This window comes from Tursiops truncatus, chromosome 7 (genome assembly GCF_011762595.2).
Source record: "Tursiops truncatus isolate mTurTru1 chromosome 7, mTurTru1.mat.Y, whole genome shotgun sequence".
Lineage (NCBI taxonomy): Eukaryota > Metazoa > Chordata > Mammalia > Artiodactyla > Delphinidae > Tursiops > Tursiops truncatus.
Window position 1 is genome coordinate 69,870,632 of NC_047040.1, and position 20,025 is coordinate 69,890,656.

The following is a 20,025-nucleotide window of genomic DNA, read 5'->3' on the forward strand; positions in this document are numbered from 1 at the left end:
TAGCTCAGTATTTATTAGCTATGTGAACCTGGGTAACTTATTCAGTCCTCTGAGCATCAGTTTCTCATCTGTCAAGGCTAGATAATATTAGCAACCTTTCAGGATTATCATAAAGACTAGAGACATTTGTGCTTAGCACAAGCCTGAGACAAGACCTATTACTACTTCACAAAGACTGTCTAATTACCATCATTATTTTAATTCAGTACTCATCTGTTTACTCTATGCTAGAATAGGACAGTGGAAAGAATGATGAACTGGGAATCAAGATGGGGACTCTAGACCAAGCTTTTCCATTAACTAGTATAAGTGCCTGCCCTTAAATACATGTCCTTATCTCTTTGATGTTCAGTTTCATCATCTGTAAATTAAGAAGTCAGTCGAAAATCTAGTCTCCAATTGATTGCTACAGTCCTTCTCTGACCAAAACATATATGATTGTCCAAAATAGATGCATTATATACTAGTTATTCCCTTTTCCTAAATAAGAGCAACACACCCCCAAGGAGTATCTGAGACAACTGTTTCAAGTGGAAGAATATATTAGAACTTTAATTTACATTTATCTAACAATAAATAAAACTTAACTACTATTTACTATACAGATTGAAAGTAGTATCTTCACAGAAAGCCAAATGATCAAGTGTCATGTATCCTATGAGATATGAGAAGGGAAGAGTGGCAGCTTCTCTACATAGAGAAAGGGGTTGAGAGTGGCACCCACATGTCTCCATTCACTTGAAGCACCTTGCAATGCACTGTAGTCTATCTATACCCAGTTTAGACTTCTGAAACAACTCATTCCAAGGTTAGAAAGAAATGACACATTGGAAGTGTGATTATTTTTCTGGCCATGCTCTCTGACTATTTGAGTTCTTTTTTTTTTTTTTTTGCCAAAAATTTTTTTAATTAAATATATTTGAGTTCTAAAGGATGTAAGGATGTCACCATCATTACTATTACATATAGTCTCCATATATACCCATCTCAAAGAGCTTATAACAATGATTAAATATCTGAAGAGAAAATAGCAGTCTCTCAAAGAGTTAAATGGACCCCTATCTCTAGATTAGCTAGATTGTGAGGTCCATGTGGACAGGGCTTTTCTCTGTCTTATTCATTGCTGTAACCCCATCACCAAGAACATGTTTGGCCAACAGCAGGCATTTAATAAGTGAATGAATCTTCTGAACCTTGCTTGTTCCATTGCTTCAGACAGAACAGTTAGGTGCTACCAGGCTGTACTCTGAGCCTAGAAGAATTGAATGTCCTAACCCTTAGAGTGATTAGGGCCTACAGATGCAATGAGGCCTTGTCCAGCAAAAGAAAATAATCTCCAAAGCTCCCTAAAAAGGACTGAGAGAAAAAGGAACGTGTCAGCGCCTCCTTCACACAAACTCTTAAGATGTACCTTAGGTATACTAAATTAAGGTAAACATTGGAGGCTTAAAAGGAATCTATTCCACCCTACCACTTAGGTCAGGATTAATACATTCACTCACTTGGCATACTTATCCATTCTTATAATTTTTATTTCTCCCTTACTCCTCTATTTACCTACCTCTGACTGCTTCTGCCCCATATCTAATCTTGGTTTTTAATGCCTTTCTAAATGGCTTTCCAACCATACTACAAAGTTTCCATAGCTATAATTAATCCCACCTTCCACCTCCACTGTACAGTGTTTTCCAGTGTTCCATTTCCCCACTTTTCCTTCTTAGCAAATAGTACTGATAAGCCATCTTTCATAAAAGCCTGAAACTTAGAATTTATCTCAATGCCTGTATTTCCATCAACAATTAAAATAGCAGCTAACTTTATTGAGAACTTACTAAATACCAGCTACTTCCCATAGATTATTTTATTTACTCATCACAAAACACAAGAGATAAGTACCATCTCCTTCCCATTTTTCAGCTGAAGAAACTAAGGCTTAATCACCCACCCAAGACTATACAGCATGTAAACAGCAGTGCTGGAACCTACAAGACTTTGTTTTAAAATATTATGCCATAGCGCCTTTCACATTATTACTTGCAAAGTCATCTGATTAATTTTCTAAAAAAGACCCCTAAACTATTTCTTCCTTTCTCTTCCAAGCATAGAAACTCCAGCCGAGGATCTGATTATGATAGGCCTGGTTAATAATGCAATGTTAAAAAAATACTGCTTTTTTTTCTGAACTAGTTTTAGAAGACCTATATTGTAGTTCTGGCTTCATCACTTAGACATGTTATTCAAACTCCCTGTGCCTCCATTCCTTATACTGAAAATTAAGACAATAAAATCTGCTTTACTCAACATGATTTTTTTGAGGGGAAAAAAAAAGGCCATAAAAGCAATTGAGGGAGTTGAAAATACTATACAAGTATAAAAATAAGCCACTAATTCAACAACCTTTCTAGCCTCTCAGGTTTATTTTCCTTATAATGAACTGCTAACATGATTCTCTCTTGCCATTAAACTATGTAATTATTTTGTGCTGGCCATTGTCCACATGAATTGCACACTTTTGACTCTTCAAAAATGTCCATCCAACTTACTGCAGACCTTCTTTTCCAGCCAAACTTGTATTTTCTCTACTCTTTTAAGCCACAAACTGATTGCCCATCTAGCCCAATAATGTCATCATCTTCTAAATCTTTCCAGTTAATCCTCATTTGGTCCTAAATCCTTTAAATATTCCCCACAAGGGGCAATTCATATGCCACATCAAACTGACTTCAGCCTGCTTTTCTAGGACAACTTCCAAACCCCTTCCCCATAAAAATGAGTTTTTTCTTATATCTTAATCTTCCTTAAATCTCCATTCCCCAATTCCTGTGTATGTAGTTCCTCTCTCTCATCTAGGGTACAATAATACTCTGACATTCTTGACACTCTTTATTCTGAGTACCCACAGAATCCTAATTTATGTTTCTATTCAAGTTTGGGAATACAGACAAATCTTTTAGTCTCATTTTTGTAAAATAACTCCACTTTGATCTGTAAAGAAATGTCTCTACTTTTAAGCAGGCAAGCTAAGTGGCATGCTTTCCTTTTTTCCCCCTCTCTGACACTGCCCCTGCCTTTTATTTAGGCTCCATTCTTGGTGGTGACTCCTGCATTATTCTCATCTCCCTGCTTCCCTCCCTGCCCAAGACTGGCGTCCTGAGGAGAACTGGGCATGCTCAGTAGCCACAGCCAATTCCGGGACGCGAACTGGAATCTTTTACAGATTTTGAGCCCGGCAGGAGAGGTAAGGCCCTAAAAATACTGTGGCCCAGAATTTGCTCACACCCCCTGGGGAATGATTTGATTGAAAGATGTGTTCAAAGCCTAGCAATGGACTCAGAAACGGACAGCTTGCCGCCAGTCTCTAGTCTGCAAGGTGGGTCACCAACCTGAGTAACAGAGAGCTGAGAACAGCCCCTTGGCCTGGTTTGGTGCAGGGAGGAGATTTCTGCTGTCCTGAGCTGTGACAGCGCTGATAGATGGCTGGAAGCTAGCGTGTGGCATCTCTTTTGCATCAAGAAAATGTTGTTGTTGTTGTTTTCTTTTTTTCCATGAACACAGCAACATCAGCTGCTCTAGGCTGAGAAAGGATGTGTCTGAAGAACTACAAAGTCTGTGAGCCAGTCAGAGATTGTGGAGAGGAGAGGCAAATCAACTACTCGCCCAAGAACTCACCCTAGATCTAGGGAGGCAGCTTATGACCCAGAGATAAACAGGCTATTTCTAAATGACAGTTCAGGAACATTTCAGATATTCAAAACTGAATTGTGTGCCTGCCCCCCCAAAATACATACCTTCTTTGTATGTGAGCCGTGACAACATTTCCCTTTGAGAGAAACTGACAGCACACACACACACACACACACACACACACACACACACACACAAATGGTCCTTCAGTTCTCCTTTCCCCTGGTTTCTGCAGAGACTAAATCTCTAGAGCTGCAACAGCAGCAGATTCCCTTACCTCACTGTCAGGGGGATGAGGCACGGGGAGGAAATTTACCACAGAAGAAACATGATAAAAAGGGGGCTTCTTTGCAGGGGCTTGACTGCATAGCCCAACAGAGAGACAGGCAGTAACAGACAGGGAAAGAGACACACAGCTGTCCCTGCTGCTAAACCTAGCCCTCTCTTCAAACAGCAGCAAACATGAGACATTTCATCATGGTAGTGCATCCATATTGAGAAGGGGGAAAAAAATCATGTGCTTTGCGTTATGCATTTCAGTCACCCGAGATGGGAGGAGACCCCTGTCCGTATGTCGTGGGAGCTATCCACCACCCCAAAAGTACACTCGCTGAACCTGGCTAGCAGACCACTTGCCTGACAGGTTTCGCTGCAAACGCTGTTAATCTACGTGACAGCAGGTTGTCTCTTACCGTAGGCAGCAGCGGCTCCATTTGGGCTCCCTGGTCTTTAATCTCCATGCTTTGTAATGCCTCTGGAATAAGCACCTTTCTCTGCAGTGTCTTCAGTACCTTACACTCAGCCCGGCACTCGCTCTGCTTAGTATTCGGATCAGGTAGCTCTGAAGCAGGAGGCAATTGCACACTCCAGCTCACCAGAGTCACATGGCTCCTACTCACTCGGGCGGCTGGCCAGGTTTTGCACTGAACGCTTTGGATCCCTGGGCCGGTAAGAGAGATTTCCCAAGCCCGGTATCACTGCCCACACCTGGCTACTTGTATAAAGTACAGTCTGCAATGCTGCAAGTCTGATGGACACTAAGAATCTCTCATAAGATGCTAACCTCTTATATAGACTAGTCCAACGTGGACTCCAACCAGCTCAGCCAGATTTTGACACTTTGAGACAATTCACTTTATTCCCAGAAACCCATAGGAGACAAAATTCAAACAAGATGACGTCAATAGGCTTACTAGGTATACTGCTCTGAGTACCTGGGGTGTTTAAAGACACATGAGATGACATCAAAATTGATATGTCTTAGTGAGACTGAACTATGCACTAACAAAAAAAAATCAGCATTTAAGTCATTGTTGACAATAAGAATTCGGCACACAGATACTTTCAATATTTTAATTGTGAGAAACTTAGATAAGTCACACACTGTTACAAATAAAATATATTTTTCTACAATTTCGCAACAAAAATAACAGGGAAAGAAAAGTATTTTGAGAGTAGCAACGATCAAGATACTACAGAATTTTTTTTTAACCTCTTTATTGGAGTATAATTGCTTTACAATGGTGTGTTAGTTGCTGCTGTATAACAAAGTGAATCAGCTATATGTATACATATCTCCTCCCTCTTGCGTCTCCCTCCCACCCTCCCTATCCCACCCCTCTAGGTGGTCACAAAGCACCAAGTTGATCTCCCTGTGCTATGCGGCTGCTTCCCACTAGCTATCTGTTTTACATTTGGTAGTGTGTATATGTCCATGCCACTCTCTCACTTCGTCCCAGCTTACCCTTCCCCCTCCCCGTGTCCTCAAGTCCATTCTCTACATCTGCGTTTTTATTCCTGTCCTACCACCAGGTTCATCAGAACCTTTTTTTTTTTTAGATTCCATATGTATGCGTTAGCATACGATATTAGTTTTTCTCTTTCTGACTTACTTCACTCTGTATGACAGTCTCTAGGTCCATCCACTTCACTATAAATAACTCAATTTCGTTTCTTTTTATGGCTGAGTAATATTCCATTGTACATATATGCCACATGTTCTTTACTCATTCATCTGTCGATGGACACTTAGGTTGCTTCCATGTCCTGGCTATTGTAAATAGAGCTGCAATGAACATTTTGGTACATGACTCTTTTTGAATTATGGTTTTCTCAGGGTATGTGCCCAGTAGTGGGATTGCTGGGTCATATGGTAGTTCTATTTGTAGATTTTTAAGGACCCTCCATATTGTTCTCCATAGTGGCTAAATCAATTTACATTCCCACCAACAGTGAAAGAGGGTTCCCTTTTCTCCACACCCTCTCCAGCATTTATTGTTTGTAGAGTTTTTGACAATGGCCATTCTGACTGGTGTGAGGTAATACCTCATTGTAGTTTTGACTTGCATTTCTCTAATGATTAGTGATGTTGAGCATCCTTTCATGTGTTTGTTGGCAATCTGTATATCTCCTTTGAAGAAATGTCTATTTAGGTCTTCTGCCCATTTTTGGTTTGGGTTGTTTGTTTTTTTGACATTGAGCTTCATGAGCTGCTTGTATATTTTGGAGATTAATCCTTTGTCAGTTGCTTCATTTGCAAATATTTTCTCCCATTCTGAGGGTTGTCTTTTTGTCTTGTTTATGGTTTCCTTTGCTGTGCAAAAGCTTTGAAGTTTCTTTACATCCCATTTGTTTATTTTTGTTTTTATTTCCATTTCCCTAGGAGGTGGGGCAAAAAGGATCTTGCTGTGATTTATGTCAGAGAGTGTTCTGCCTATGTTTTCCTCTAACAGTTTGATAGTGTCTAGCCTTACATTTAGGTCTTTAATCCATTTTGAGTTTATTTTTGTGTACGGTGTTAGGAAGTGATCTAATCTCATTCTTTTACATGTAGCTGTCCAGTTTTCCCAGTACCACTTTTTTCCATTGTATATTCTTGCCTCCTTTATCAAAGATAAAGTGACCATAGGTGTGTGGGTTTATCTCTGGGCTTTCTATCCTGTTCCATTGATCTATATTTCTGTTTTTGTGCCAGTACCATACTGTCTTGATTACTATAACTTTGTAGTATAGTCTGAAGTCAGGGAGCCCGATTCCTCCAGCTCTGTTTTTTGTTCTCAAGATTGCTTTGGCTATTCGGGGTCTTTTGTGTTTCCATATAAATTGTGAATTTTTTTGTTCTAGTTCTGTGAAAAAATGCCATTGGTAGTTTGATAGGGATTGCATTGAATCTGTAGATTGCTTTGAGTAGTAGAGTCATTTTCACAATATTGATTCTTCCAATCCAGGAACATGGTATATCTCTCCATCTGTTTGTATCATCTTTAATTTGTTTCATCAGTGTCTTATAGTTTTCTGCATACAGGTCTTTTGTCTGTGTAGGTAGGTTTCTTCCTAGGTATTTTAGTCTTTTTGTTGCAATGGTAAATGGGAGTGTTTCCTTAATTTCTCTTTCATATTTTTCATCATTAGTGTATAGGAATGCAAAGATACTAAAGAACTTTGAAAAGAATGAATCTGAACAAAAGTGTCCCAAGGACATACCCTTTTGCTTTACAAATCTCAGCAAAAGAGAGGTGGGGGATTCTCTAAGAGAAAAAGTCAGGTCAAGAAGCTCTTTTGTAGGAAAAGTAGTTGATAATGATTTTTGAGTGACTATACATATTTGCTAAGGTAATGAAGCCATATATCACTGGACCCCAGACCAAGAGTATGGAGGTTACAAATGGACAGGGGTTAGAAGATGATGACAAAATTATTAAGATAGCTTAGTTTAAATAAGAAAAATTTCACCAGATTTTAAAACCCTTCATCAACAGGAGTGAATATTAAATTGTCTTCAGCAACACACAAGAATTTTCCATAATGCTCATCACAGGTGGAATTATAGACAACTTATACCTGTTTTCCTTCTCAATACAATTCCTTATAATATAAACTTCTATTATTTTATAATAAGAAAATATTTTATTCTTGAAGCCTAATGATTAATATATTTGAGTTACAACTTTGTGCAGAGCACATTGAGATGATACCAAGGACTTAAATAACAAGATGTCTGATTAGGAATTTACTAATTTGGGGCTGAACTTGACTTTCTACCATGAACGGATGAATAAAAGCTCCCTTCTCACTCAAATGACCATAATAGATAATCTCATACAACTGATTAGAATAAAAATAACTTCTATTTAGAAAGATTATTTCTATCTCATTAGGAAATCCTAAGTCACCCAGTTTATATTTGTTCAAAAAGAATTTAAATATAACTAGAAAAAAGTCTGATTCTTTCTTCCAAAAGTCAAAATAAAAAATAAGATAGTATTTTAAGTTACTTTTAATCAGTATTTTCCTACAATGTATATTATTAAACCATATAGGCACTTTGTTGAAACAACCATTTCTTGAGTGCTTAATATAAGCTAGAGCTACTATTTCTACCAGTATAATAAGACTTACCCAGAGTTTCAATAGCAGATGTTCTACTTCTAAAGATCAAGAAAGCCTGTGTCTCTAAAGGTCTCTGATCCAAGATGTTGAAGGCTAACCTAGCAAAAATAGAGAAAGAGAAACTGATCCTCATTTAATCCACTACCTCTATCTTACAACTCCAGGCTTTAAAATTAAGGTCCATAACCTGAGAGAATACATCCAACAAGTTCCAGTAAAGGAGTATTGATAACTTCGAGGAATAAAATCATCACTAGGTAGTAGAATTTTTACTAGCAAAACCATAGAATTTAACAGATAGGCTTTTGTGGATCAACTTCTCCACTGATTTTCAAACTCAAGAGGTGAAGGGAACAGAAGGCAGGGAAGAGGAAATCCAAATTGCATGATCAGCTTTTTTTCAACTACATAAATTCTGCCTTGGAGATGCTGATATGTCCTTAGTGGAAGCTAGAAGAAGAAGTAGCTGGGAATATACTTTTTGAAAAATACTCCCATGTAACTTTCATATTTCTCCAAGTCCAGAGCTCTATCCACTATAGTCAAGTTTCCTTGGATCCTAGGTGATTAAAAATGCATTCCTATTTAGCCTGTTCTTATTTAGAATTCCAATGAGATTTTATTAGAAGAATTTGACAGCCACAACTTCAAACACCAAATTAAATATTGCAAGGCTGAATTTGTCCAAGGAACTGAACGTTCCAGACATTCTACTGGAATGAGACAATAGTCTGATTTTCATTCAATCAGTCCTACTATGTGTGTGGCACTGTGCTACTGATGCTATTTCCTATTATACCCAGCAATATTAAAGTGGAATTTTCCTCTCTGAGGAATGAAATAAAAGTAGTGATCGGCCAGAAGCCAACCATACAGAGAGGAATTACAGAAAACACTAAACACAAGGGCCACCTTCCTCTCCAGCTGCTCATGTTGTGGCCAGTAAGAAAGGAACACAACCACCATGGTGTGCTTCCTTCCTTGATCTGTCCTGCATCCTGGGACTCTTGCTGACCTCAATTTTTATTAATCTCCCAAGTATGCAAGTCAGCATGCATCCAATGTCCTTTCAGTGCCTACTTCCTTTTGCTATTTTAAGCCTGGGGGTTAAGATATGCACATTAATGCAATGTTTATCTTAGAGAAGAAGCCATCTAATAGTAGTTGTATTGGAAGGAGACACTGGATTCTAAAGATTACTGCCAACACTAGTATTTCAAGAAAATACTTTTCAGTTCTGGTAGTATTGGGTTTCTGGCTTAGATCTCAAAGTCCTTTGCTTCAACCCTTTTTGTATAAAAGAGCTGAACTTTAGGTAGGCAACAAGATCAGAAATATATTCTGAACATTAATACTATGTTGGTGATAATATTACTAGCTTAAGATTAATATTTTGAAAGCTTACTGTTTTTCACATATGTAAAATATCATAGCACTATTTATATCTTTTACTTATGTTTATCCCTTTGTACTTCTATCTTTTGGAACCTATACAAATATTCTGAATAACTTAAAGCACATTATGTAGATCTGGCCAATTTATCAATCCAAAAGTATTTAGTTGAATTTAACCAACTCAAGAAATAACAAAAATGCTCTTTCTTGACAGCTTTAAAATAATGACATTTGACCAATTAGGAAAAGGGTAAGAATTCCCACTCCCAAATCTGCCATACAATAAGGAAATTCATGTATAATACTAGAGTTTAAAGGTGTCAAATATTACTCCTTTTTACAGATGTTCTTGGCCACCAACCAATAGTCATGATTCTAGCTATCAACTATCAGAAAAGGAATATATGAAATAATTAGGAAGCTCATTCCAATGACAGGCGAATGTCCAGATTTAAGAGATCCTCCAAGTCCCACTTCTCTTAGTTCATGACTGGTTTTTCCAGTCCCAAAGATTGGTACAAAGACTTGATTTTCATTCTTTGCCCCAATTTAGCCAGACAGGGGAACCGATGCAAGGTCTACTCTCTAAATTGAGTACTAGAGGGTAGCATCTTAATCCAATTTAACTCAATTCAATAAACATTTGAGTACCTATCATGCGCTAGCAACCATGCAGGAACAAACAAGAATCCTGTACTTAAAGAGGTCATAGTTTAGAAAAGAAGAAATAAAATATCATTTGACAAATTTTTATATGTGCAAAAAACAGAGGCAGACCAGAAGACAAAATGATTAACTTCTAATAGCATTTTTCTCACCCTTACTGAAGAGATTTTAAATTCTTAGGGAATTTCTTTTTGTGGAAAAAAATCTAATTTTCCTTTACTTGTTATGTAAACAAGAAGTATATGCATGCCTCAACTTATTACCTCTCCAATTATCAGCCTTTAAGCCTAATTATCACTATCTCTGTTAAATGGTCTTGAATGTATCATTTCTATTCCTAAGTTGAAAATAATCACTATCACACTTATTACAGAGATAATCTTGTAGCTAAATAATCCTTAACTTGTCCTTTTTCTATACCAAGTTATGCAGAATTACACTAAAGTAATCATTATTCACAGTGTCTCACATGTGAATTTTACTATACATTTTCAAATTATGAAAAACAAGAAAAATATCTCAGTGTTTATTACTGAGTTTACACTGTCAAAAAAAAAAAAAAAAAAGATGACAAATGCCATACAGGAAAAAGGGAAGAAAAACTATCAAAACTCTTTCTCACAGCAATTTCTCAGCTTCATCACAAGCAACCAGACTATTAGTGAAGACAGTATTCAGATATATCTTATACATGATTTTCAGATACATTATATACATGGTCTTACATTAACTAAGAACGTGAACTTGTATCCTAATTTTACTATAATTTTCAGAGTTCCACAATTCATATCTTTCCATATTACTCACTTGGAAACAGGTTTTTTTTCTAATGGAGAGAAACCCTTATCTGAAACTGTAATTTGGGCAATACATAAAATCATTTTTGTTGAATTGAATTTTTATTAGTCACTTCAACAAAAAGATTTATGAAACATCTATTTTGTAATATATGTTGGTGAAAAGATAAATATTATCCCTGCCTCTCTAGAAAAGGAAACATGATTATTTCAAAGTACTATAGTGATAGGAGAATGAGATGTCCAGAATATTAAAGTAGTATCAACTAGGGATACACTGCCCAGCTGAGGATTAAGGGGGAAGATAAGACATAAACTAAAGGATGAATACTGTTTAACCAAGCAAACCAACGTGAAATCACAAGCCCTTCCATTCCGGAAGTTTTTCAAAATTCAGAGCAGTATAAAGATAAAAACGACAGACATTCATAATCCTACCGCCCAGAGAGAATCACTGTTAACATTTCAGCATGTTTTATTTATAGATTCCTTTTTAAAATTAGGGGGTGGGATGGCAATTACTTTTTTTTTCCTAACTGGTAAATACTTTTTTTTAATGTTTTTAATTTTTTTTAATTATATACAATTTTTAAAGGTTACTTTCTATTTACAGTTATTAAAAAATATTGGCTATATTCCCCGTGTTGTACAACACATCCTTGAGCCTATCTTACACCCCATAGTTTGTACCTCCCACTCCCTGACCCCTATATTGCCCTTCACCCCTCCCAACTGGTAACCACTAGTTCGTTCTCTATATCTGTGAGTCTGCTTCTTTTTTGTTATATTCACTATTTGTTGTATTTTTTAGATTCCACATATAAGTGATATCATACAGTATTTGTCCTTCTCTGTCTGATTTGTTTCACTTAGCATAATACCCTCCAAGTCCATCTATGTTGTTGTAAATGGCAGAATTTCATTCTTTTTTATGGCTGAGTAGTATTCCATTGTGTGTGGGTGTGTGCAGACCACGTCTTCTTTATTCACTCATCTGTTGATGGACACTTAGGGTGCTTCCATATCTTGGCTATTGTAAAGAAAGCTGCTATGAACATTGGGGTGCATATATCTTTTCAAATTAGTGTTTTTGTTTTTTTCGGATATATACCCAGGAGTGGAATTGCTAGGTCATATGGTAGTCTTATTTTTAGTTTTTTGAAAAACCTCTGTACCATTTTCCACAGTGGCTACACCAACTTACATTCTCACCAACAGTGTACAAGGTTTTCCTTTTCTCCACATCCTTGCCAACATTTGTTATTTGTGTTCTTTTTGATGATAGCCATTCCAACAGGTGTGAGGTGAAATCTCATTGTGATTTTGATTTGCATTTCCCTGATGATTAGTGATACTGAGTATCTTTTCATGTGCCTGTTGGCCATCGGCACGTTATCTTTGAAGAAATGTCTATTCAGTTCTTCTGACCATTTTTTAATTGGGTTGTCTGTTTTATTGATGTTGAGTTGTATGAGCCGTTCATACATGTTGGATATTAATCCCTTGTCAGTCATATCATTTGCAAATACTTTCTCCCATTCAGTAGGTTGTCTTTTTGTTTTGTCAATGGTTTCCTTTGCTGTGCAAACGCTTTTAAGTTTAATTAGGTCCCATTTGTTTCTTTTTGCTTTTATTTCCTTTACTTTAGGAAACAGATCCAAAAAAATATTGCTGCAATTTATGTCAAAGAGTGTTCTACCTATGTTCTCCTCTGGGAATTTTTATGGTATCCAGTCTTATATTTAGGTCGTTAATTCATTTTGAGTTTATTTTTGTATATGGTATTAGAAAATGTTCTAATTTTATTCTTTTATGCATAGCTATCCCATTTTCCCAGCACCACTTATTGAAGATACTGTCTTTTCTCCATTGTATATTCTTGTCTCCTTTGTCATACATTAATTACCATAAGTGTATGGGTTTATTTCCAGGCTCTCTATCCTGTTCCATTGAGCTATGTGTCTGTTTTGTGCCAGTACCATACTGTTTTGATTACTGTAGATTTGTAGTATAGTCTGAAGTCAGGGAGCATGATTCCTCCAGCTCTGTTTTTTTTTTTTTTTTTTTTTTTTTTCTGTATGCGGCCTCTCACTGTTGTGGCCTCTCCCGTTGCGGAGCACAGGCTCCGGACGCACAGGTTCAGCAGCCATGGCTCACGGGCCCAGCCGCTCCGCGGCATGTGGGATCTTCCCGGACTGGGGCACGAACCCGTGTTTCCTGCATCGGCAGGCGGACTCTCAACCACTGCGCCACCAGGGAAGCCCTCTGTTTATTTTTTATTTCCATCACATTTAAAACAATGGAATTATCTATTATACATAAGGAACAGAAGTCCTTATCAGGAAAAACATAATATCCAAATAACCTTTAAATTTGATCCTTTATTAGTATAAAAATATATCTATTCTATTCTCCCATGTTGCATCTGGAATTAGAGAAACTTTCAAAGCCTCTACTTGGGAATGGGACACAGTTCTACTTTCAAATACTACAAACCTATCTGAATTATCTGTCATTTTCTCTCTCTCCTCCAACCCCAAACAAAGGCTAAACTATTGGAGAAAGAATACATGGCCCTCTCTCATTGATATACACTGGCAACTAAAGCTCTTGTTCCTCTCCAATTCCTCCCCTCCTCCACTCCAGAGAATCTTCTGCTATGGACAGCCTAGCTCTTTATCTTTTCTAACAATGCTGTTATTTGGAAATTGTGTCCACCTGGGTTTAGGCTTCTGAAACTTAATATTGACTTTTCTATTGCATCATTCATTCCTGAGACATTAAATGCCAGTGACTAAATTAAAAATATATACGGCAGTTAAGTAAATGTAGGGGAAAAAAACTTGACTAAGATAAAGAAAGATTATCTTGCTTCAATATTAATAAAACAAGGCAAAATTGAACAACTGAAAATTCTGCTTTTATTTGTGTTAAGAAAATTAACTTTAAGCATTTAAATTTAATGCCACTTCTCAGGAACACAATCACCTCATAAATCAAGAGAAATATATTAAAAATTGATCTATTCATTTAATAGACATTTACTAAGTACCTACTATGGGCCAATATTGTGCTAGGAACTGGAAATCCAAAGTCCCTGACACAAGGAGCTCACAGTCTGGAAGGGAGACAAACATTCAGACATTTCCAGTGACAGTGTGACAGATATATGAAAGAAATAGAAAGGGCACCTAATCCAGATGAGCAGAGGTAGGGGAAATTAGGGAAGACTTCCCAAAGGAGATTATCTCTGAGATAAATTGTGAAGCATATGAAAGGGTTTGCCACATTTAAAAAAAAAAGTTAGGATACCATTACTAGTAGACATAGCAGCATATACAAAAGCATAGGAAGCATTACTATGTTCACATGCCATACAAATAAAGTTGTAACTTGCTCAATGCAGGATTCAGGAGAAAGGGAAGGTTGGAGTTAGTTTCTAGGTTTGTTTTTATTTTTGCTTTTGTTTTTTGTTTTGGTGTTTAAAGTTGATAGTCTCTAAACCAAGATCAAATAATTAACACAGGCAAAGAAACCAAATACTCGATTTATTGAAAATATTATTTTAAATTGGACATTAAACTATGATCAGAAGCATGTTTTTTTCAAATAAAATTGATAATAGAGTTAATAGAAGAATTAATACAATTCACATGACCTTGAAATTCTACCTAGAAAATACAGATGCTATAACCTCAGATGCTCACAAATTAAGAAGTTTTCCATTTACTACATCATCAATGTTAGAGACTAAATAAACTCAGTAGAAATAACTTCATATAAGAATGAAATATTTAACTCAGTTAACAATTCTCAAGAAAGAACATATCTTATAGGCAAGTATTTCTTAAAGCTATCCACGGGCAATTTACATCAGAATAACTTTGGGTGCTTCTGAAAATATTTGATTCCTAGGTCCCATCTCCAAAGATTCTGGCCCAGTAAATTGGGTTGAGGACACGGAATCTGTATTTTTAACAAGAGATTGATACAGGTGATCTGTGCATCACCTATTTCAAAATTGATTCCCATACTTTATGTTATTCTAACTATAGTCCTTATCTTTCCTAAAAGAAAAATATCTTAACATTATTTATGTTATTGATTTTTAATATTTAATAATATTTAATGGCTTAAATATCTATATTTAACAAAAACCTACCATTTATTTAGTGTTTACTACGTATCAGATACTATGCCAAGTATTTTATATAATTATTTAATTTACTCCTCATATCAACTCTGAGATATGTGCATTTAACCTCTATTTACATATGAGAATGCTGCAGCAAAGTGAAGTTAAATAACACTGAAATTTACACAGCTATTAAGCAGCAGAGTCAGAATTCTAACCCAGGCTATCTGCCTCCAAAGCATTTTCTTTTTGCATCATGCTATAACCCATCTCTAATTTGTCCAGGTTGCCAAATGAAATGTTTGTCTCAATTTTAATTACCACAAAAAAGAATAAGAGCACCAGATCCAAATTCAAAATTGGTACCATAGACAGAAAATTTTAAGAGTAAACTTGATCAAGCCAAAAATGAAGTATTTCTGTCACCAACGATACATGCAAATTCTGCTTCACATTTAGGGTTCTTTAAGTTCATTCAGAAAAGACTGAGTAGGTAGCATGTGATTCTATGTCTGACAGAAAATAACTGGGGCAATAGCTACTGTGTCAGGGTGAGAATTCCTGCAGTGGCAATGCCCTAAGCCAGGTGGTTTAAGTCTTTCTCTGGCCAAGTAACAAATAGCATGCTTTCTCCATGCTCTCTCTTCAACAGACCTGATAACTCACAAATCTCCAATAAATTCTGTTTTAGTGTTAAAGACAGGGAAATATTTATCCAGTTTCTATTTTCTAAGGATAAAAAAGTTCATTCGTGTTTTTTTTAAATATATTTATTAAATGCCTCGAGTGCTAGAGACTTGACTAGAGCAAGATCTCTATCCTTAAACATCTCACAGTCTAGAGGGGGTACAGACATGAGAATAATTGCAATACAGCATGACAGATCTTACAATGTAGACTCAGTGGGAACACAGTGGAGGAGAAAGCATTATTACTGCACTTTTTTGATCAAAAAATGATGGGTAATATCTTCATAGGTCTTACTGTGTTGCAGATACTCACTGAGGGCTTTCCCGTATTAACTTATTTAACCTTCACATTAGCCCTATGACGTAGATACCTTCCCCATTTTACAGATAAGGATACTGAATTTTCCCAAATCACAAAGCTAGTAAATGGCAGGGCTGAGATTTAAGTCCAGGCGGGTTGGCTTCCCTGTGCTTCTTGACCACTACATTATACTGTGTCTTACAATGGGCAAGGCATGGAATTGTAAATCTCTGTCCCTTAGCAGTTATGGAACCATGGACAGATTACTCACACTGGTACTTCCTTTAATTTCTTTATTAGTTAAATAAGAGGCTGGACTAAATGTGTTGTATTCTGCACCAGCGTAATACTAAAATAGGTAATATTGAGGACTCTGACTCAAATTCAAGCCCAGCAACTAATTGGTTGAAAAAGCTTTAAGCAAGTCAGTCAACACTCCAAGCCTAAGTATCCAAACCATTCTGAATGCTATCACTAAAAATGTCTGGGTTTCTAAACATGCCATATACTCATAAATTTCCAAAGAACATCTAAAAGGAAACTCTTCCAACTCCATATCTCACTGTTAACCAGGCCAGTCAGATAGCTGTCTCTCCTACTTCCCTCAACTACTCAGTCTTTGAAGAGTATTCCCTCATTGGCAAAACCAAATAAAAACCGACTAATGGGGCTTCCCTGGTGGCACAGTGGTTGAGAGTCCGCCTGCCGATGCAGGGGACACGGGTTCGTGCCCCGGTCCGGGAAGATCCCGCATGCCGCGCAGCGGCTGGGCCCGTGAGCCGTGGTTGCTGAGCCTGCGCGTCTGGAGCCTGTGCTCTGCAATGGGAGGGGCCACAACAGTGAGAGGCCCGCATACTGCCAAAAAAAAAAACCCGACTAATGTTCATTTATGTATTCGTCCATTCATTTATTCATTGATTCATGGTTTATAAATCAGTAGGTACATTATATGCTATAAAAAATTATAAATTACATTATGTGCTAAATAAATAAAACTGTATAAAGATATAAAGAATATAAAGAAAAATAAGGCATAAAGCAAACCCTCAGAGAGCTAACAGTGTACTTGGAAGTGGGAAAGATAAACGTTCACATAACATTTCATGTGATAACTTATGTAATAAATTATGGAATGGGTTCTAGGGGAGAAGAGAGTAAAAGTATTCCAGACAAGAGGAATACCATGGTGTTCCAGAACTCAAGGAAGTTCTGTATGGCTAAAACGTGGGACATATGAAGGAAGTAGCAGGAAAGAAGGAAGAAAGTGAAGACACGGACCAGATTATAAAAGGCCTTTGTTGCCATTCTCAAAAGATTGGACTTTATCCTACAGATGATAGGAAGCTCTTTAAGGATCTTAGGCAGAAAAGGATCTTAGGCAGAAAAATGATATGACAAGACAAGCAGTTAAAAAAATCTGTAACATGGAAGATGCTGGGGCAAGACTGGTGGCAGAGAGCCTAGTTATCTTAGCTGATAAGAGATGATAAGAGCCTGAATTATGATAGCTGCAGTAATGATGGATAAAAGGAAACAGTTCCAAGAGATATATAAGAGAAAAAATACATTGACTTACTAATTATTCTGAGGCAGAGAATGAAGAAGATAAATATGTGTAGGACTCTGGCTTGATGGATAGTGGCAACATTCAACAATATATGGAAAACAGTAAAAAGAAGCAGACTGAGAGAACACCTAAAGAATTTTATTTTGAAAATAATAACAGTGGTTAAGAACGTAACTTTGTACTCAGAAGTGTCATTTAATATGTGTGGCCTTGGGCAAATTTCTTAAATTCCCTAAAGTCTCAGTTTCCCCATCCATAAAACTAAGATAATAAAAGAACCAACTCAAAATTTGAATTGTTCCAAGGTTTAAATCAGCTAACACATATAAAGCACTTAGAATAGCGGTAAGTAATTCCTCAACAAATGGTGGCTATTAAAATAATTCCATTGAATTTGAAGTGGTGGGAGGATGTCTGAAGGCAGATAAATCAGAAAAGAGTTGGCAATATAGGCTTGGGACCAGGCGAAAAGTCTGATTAAGGATTGTGTTTCTTTAAAAGGTTATGTAGAGTTAGAAGAACACAATCAATAGCTCTCTAAAGAAATATCAATATTTCAAAGTCTTCCAGACTTTTCACTGATCCACTTATTACCCTATATGTGCTTCAACTATTACTGAGTCCCAGTTTATAACTCTAGAAACCTTTTTTCCAATACATCAAACCATTTCCCAACTCTTTTGAAGTATCCTTATATTTAATACATTCTTGAAACTGTTTTTATTTGTATAAATCTGTGTTGATGTTTTGTCTATTTCAGTTCCCCTAGAAAACTGTAATACCCTAAAAGACCCTATAGGGGTCTACATATAAACTAAAATGTTTCTTCACTGAGACCCAAATACCACCCACACATAATGGAAAAGTTATTGATGATTTCTATGTTCATGTATAATCATGACTCCTGTTTAGGAGCTATTAGGACCCCTGAGCAGTATTAGTCCCAGGAAAACCTGACCCAAAATGGGTTTTGAAAAAGACCATGTCCCATGGCTTCTGTCTGGTGGCACTGCTTGCCACAATCTCTGTCAGAGTCCTCCTACATGACAATCTAACCGTCTACTGTTGAGCTTTAAGGTTCTCATTTATTTAAATTGTCAAAATGTTCTTCTCTTATTAATATTTCCTTTCCACTTTACAGAGAATAAGAGGATGCCAGAGCTTCCTCAGGAAACACAATGATGCTTTTCAGGCCTGAGGCAAGGGCAATCACAAAGACAGGGATGCTTGTCCTCAAAAGAATCATAATGATGAAGCAATATTCAACAAATGAGAAATGAAGATGATGAGAAAAGACTGACGAGTAGCTAGGTTAACAAGTGAGTAGTTATCATACCCCAAGATGTCACTGCTCTAACTCTACTTTGATGCCTGCTGAAACATTTGTAAGATAAGGAGCTTGATCTGCACTGTGCCATTCCAAAACAATTCTCACATTAATAAAAAGATCTAAAAATGAAACTTGTGCTATTCAAATCCAAGTAAATTAAAATCACACAAAGCAAAGAGTACTTGTGAGATTAACACGGTGTTTTAATGTATAGTTCTTATTTTATAATTACAGTTGAACACAAAAGCAAACTATTCTCCCTGTCTGTAAAAACTATGTCTATAGAAAAAAAAAAAAAACTGATTCAGACTCTTTCTGACCTAATGGAAAATTATCCTAGTTATAACAAAATTTATTCCTTTTCAACAAATAATTATTTGAGTACTTTTATGTGCCAGATACTGAATAATCCCTGTCCTAGGAACTGGGGATATAGCAGGCAAATAAAAAATTCAGAAATACTGATTGGTGTAAAGGGATTGAGAAGACAAAGAGTAAACAGGTATATGAGTAAACATACAGTATGTGAGATGATGATAAGTGCGATGAAGAAATAGAAAGCAGGAAAGGAGAATAAGGCATATCTGGATTTCCAATGTTAATTAGGTAGCCAGAGAAGACCTCATGAAGAAGGTGACATGTGAATAAAGACCTGAAGGAAGTGAGGTAGTGGACCATGAAGGTATTTGGGTGAATCAGTTTTCCAGACAAAGAGAACAAGTGCAAAGAATAGACAGGTAAGCAAAGGAGGAAGTGTAGGAACCGGTAAGAAGCTATTGTAATAAGCTATTGTAAGAAGCTATTGTAATAAGCCAAGCAAGAGATGATAATGGCTGAACTAGATGAGAAGTGGTGGAATTCTGGATGTGTTGTGAATGTAGAGCCAACAGAATTTGCTGAAGGATGGAATGTGGGATGTAAGAGAAAAAGAGAAGTTGAGGATGATGCCAAGGTTTTTAGCCTGAGCAACTGGAAGGACAGCATTTCCATTACTACTCAAGACAGATGAAAAATGAGAATCCCACTGGTATTTAACAAGGAGGTTACTGAAGACCTTCACAAGAGCAGTTCG

General features: G+C 36.7%; 1 long non-coding RNA gene across 1 annotated transcript in view; it reads right to left on the bottom strand.

Moving 5' to 3' along the window:
* Positions 1-20,025, bottom strand: part of LOC141279187 (uncharacterized) — a 127,666-nt gene that overhangs the window by 83,105 nt on the left and 24,536 nt on the right. Inside the window, exon 2 of the long non-coding RNA XR_012333108.1 lies at positions 8,083-8,171. This is a non-coding gene — a long non-coding RNA (uncharacterized lncRNA). The remainder of the gene's footprint in view (positions 1-8,082; positions 8,172-20,025) is intronic.